At 33.1% G+C, this 3,237-nt stretch overlaps 1 pseudogene; it reads right to left on the minus strand.

Annotated features, from left to right (window-relative positions):
* Nucleotides 1-2,365: 2,365 nt before the first annotated feature.
* On the minus strand, nt 2,366-2,803 carry LOC143382329 (guided entry of tail-anchored proteins factor 1 pseudogene; annotated as a pseudogene).
* Between the last annotated feature and the right edge of the window lie 434 nt (nt 2,804-3,237).

Genomic DNA, 3,237 nt, shown 5'->3' on the forward strand with positions numbered 1-3,237 from the left:
ATCTGTATTCACATGACTGAAATGTAAAAATATGTAAAAAGACATAAAGGATACATGTCCTGACACAAGGGAGAGTGTTTTGTAAATAATGTGATGAGACATTTTGTAAATATGGAGTTAGAAATAGATACCCTATAAATTATATAGTGATATGTATGTAAATTTATAAAATTCTTATTGGTGTATAAAGGTTGAAGTAAAATTTTCCTTTCTTATAGAAGTAATATAAGGATCAATATAAAATTTTGCATTGTGTTAAGGTTTTAGTGAAAGAATGAATATTTGAAATGGGAAATATCAATATTCATAAGAATATACTATGAAATTATGTTTCATAACATATATAAACACACATGTTGTGACACAGGCATGAGTAAAATGTAAGTCATGTGATTACAAATTTGGTAAAAATGGGGATGAAGAATATATCCTATAAACAATATATACCAGTGTATATGCAAATTTAATATTGATAATTGAACATATAAGTTAAAAAACACATAAAATTTTATCATAGTTTACATATTTTTAATAAAATTTGGTTTAGTATTTGAGATAAGTTAAGTGTTTACATAAAATTTTGGTTTGAGTTAGGGTTATAATTAGCAAGAGTTTGTGGAAATATAAATATTTCTAACAATACACCTATGAAATTATGTACAAAAACATACATGTAGTAATACAAGGAAGAATTAAAAAGTGAGCCATGTAATTACACATTTTGTAATGATGGGAATGCAAGGATACATATCCCATAAAAGATGTAGCATAATACAAATGCAAATTTAACATTGATAATTTAAAATAGAAGTCAGAATACACTTTAAAATTCATATTCTTGCCAGTCACAGTGGTGAACACCTGTAATTCCAGCCACTCTGAAGGCTGAAATGGGAGGATTATGAGTTTCAAGACAGCCCCAGCAGCAGCAAGGTGCTAAACAATCCTGTCTCTAAATAAAATACAAACTAGGTCTGGAGATGTGGCTCTGTCCTCAAGTGCGAGTGAGTTCAATTCTGGTTAAAAAAAAAAAATCATATTTTGGTATATGGATTTAAGTAAAATTTGGTTTACATATAGAGGTAAGATAAGGGTTAATATAATCCTTGTTTGTGTTAGGATTAGGGGTAAAGACTGAATATGTATATCAGGAAATATAAGTATTCTTGAGATTGTAAAAGTGAAAATATGAATGAAAACATAGACTCGTGTTCTGACACAATGAAGAGTAAAATGTTGAGTCATGTGATTACATGTTAGAAGTCAAATAAGTATCAATTCAAATTAACTTAATCAGATTCCCTATTTTGTTTTTCAAATACATTTTAACCTATACAGCAGAAATATTAATGTTTATAAAATTTATAAATATTATAAATATTAAATTTATATATTTAAATATTATATATTTAAATTTATATATTTAAATATTATAAATATTAAATGTTTATAAAACATACTTAATGTGAAATGCTTTCAATACAAAACAATTCAATCACAAAACAATGCATTATGGTCTCATCAGTACATTTATAAAACACTGTAATGAAAAACTAACAGTTGCAAATAAGTAGATGATTTACACTATAGAAATGTTCATCCAACTAATGACTTTAGACACAAAGAACACAACACACAATGTCAATTAGTGTTATTCTTTCAATTTTACTACATGAGACAATAAACCAAATGTTCAAGTTCTACTAGTTGTAATAAAACTTTCTAAAATAGATATAAAAGTACTTAAGTTTGGGCTGCAGTTGTATCTCAGTGGTAGAGCACTTGCCTAGCATGAGTGAGGCACTGGGTTCTATCCTCAGCACCATCTACAACTAAAAAATATATAAATTAAAATATTTTTAAAAGTATTCAAGTTTTTAGAAAATTTTGACTTTCCAATTGGCAACAGGACCACAATGTGCCAATAGAGCAAATCAGGAGTAAGGCATGTAGGCCCCCATCCTGTTTCAAATCTGGTGTTACTGTAGAATACTGTAGAATACTGGGATTCTTACAAGAATCTCACATAAAGCCCAAGAACATATTTAATACAAATCTACCTTATGTACTTTGGGGTTTTTTTTGTTTTGTTTTGTATTTTTAAGCAGCAATCAGACTTTTAACCTAATAAGAGAATCATTTTAGAAATCATAATAGCTGGGATAGGTGTGGTGGGGCACAAGTGTAACTCAAAAACTCAGGAGAAAGAGGTATGAGGATGGTAAGCTTGAGGTCAGGCTGGGCAACTTACCAAGAACCTGTCTCAAAATTAAAAATAAAAAGGACTGTGGCTGGGGTTAGGTGGTAAAGAACCTTTGAGTTCAACCCCCAGTTTAACAACAACAACAAAATCCCACAGTGGTATTCATCTGTCTTTTCGACTGAAAGGGTAAAGTACAAGGGGTCACCACAACTTGTTACAGACAAAAATCCAACTAGTAATTCCAACACCACCTGCTGTTCTAGCAGGGAAGGCTACCAGGAGGTCTAGTGGGGTTATCCATTTCCTCAGCAGAACAGTCACAGGCGCAGAATAATACTTCCAAATGAGTGACATCATCAAGGTAGCTTGCAATGTACAGAAAGCAACACTTAAAAATCATTTTATCTTGGCTAGTTGAGCAGTCCGTGCTTTCACATAAGTCTTGAGCTGGTCCACCATCTTGTTGATCTTCCATTCCAGCCTGGCATATCTGACAAACTCATACATCTTGTTGACCACGGAGAACTCTTGCTTCATATCCTGGATCTCTGCGCTCATGTGTGGCTCTGGCTCTGCATCATTCTGCAGCACTCTGGACATGAAGGAGGACAAGGTCAGAAGGAGGATCAGAAGAATATTGCATCCAAACAGGAAGCAGAGGACCAGCAGCCACGTCCAGCTGTGGGACTTGGTCAAGTTCTTCCATTCTTCCCAGATACTCCCTGCAGCCCAGGCACCTCTAACAGAAGCTCCAAGGGGACCTCATCAGTAGGCGCACCCGCAACTGCGCAGTGAGTCCCACTAGCCCTGCTTCCTTGAATGAGGTTTTTAAAATTTATTCCTACACACATTATATTTTTGATGCTTTCTTTAATTGTTATATCCCAACTTAGATTATGTATCAGCCCAATAAGCACCCTATAAAATGGAGGATATTAATAGATAAGACAAGATTAGATAATAGGGTAAATAATGTTAAGTTATCCTGACTGTACTTAAAAGAATTTAGCCTTTGGCTGGAGTTGTGGCTAAGT

Source organism: Callospermophilus lateralis, chromosome 16 (assembly GCF_048772815.1).
Source record: "Callospermophilus lateralis isolate mCalLat2 chromosome 16, mCalLat2.hap1, whole genome shotgun sequence".
Classification (NCBI taxonomy): domain Eukaryota; kingdom Metazoa; phylum Chordata; class Mammalia; order Rodentia; family Sciuridae; genus Callospermophilus; species Callospermophilus lateralis.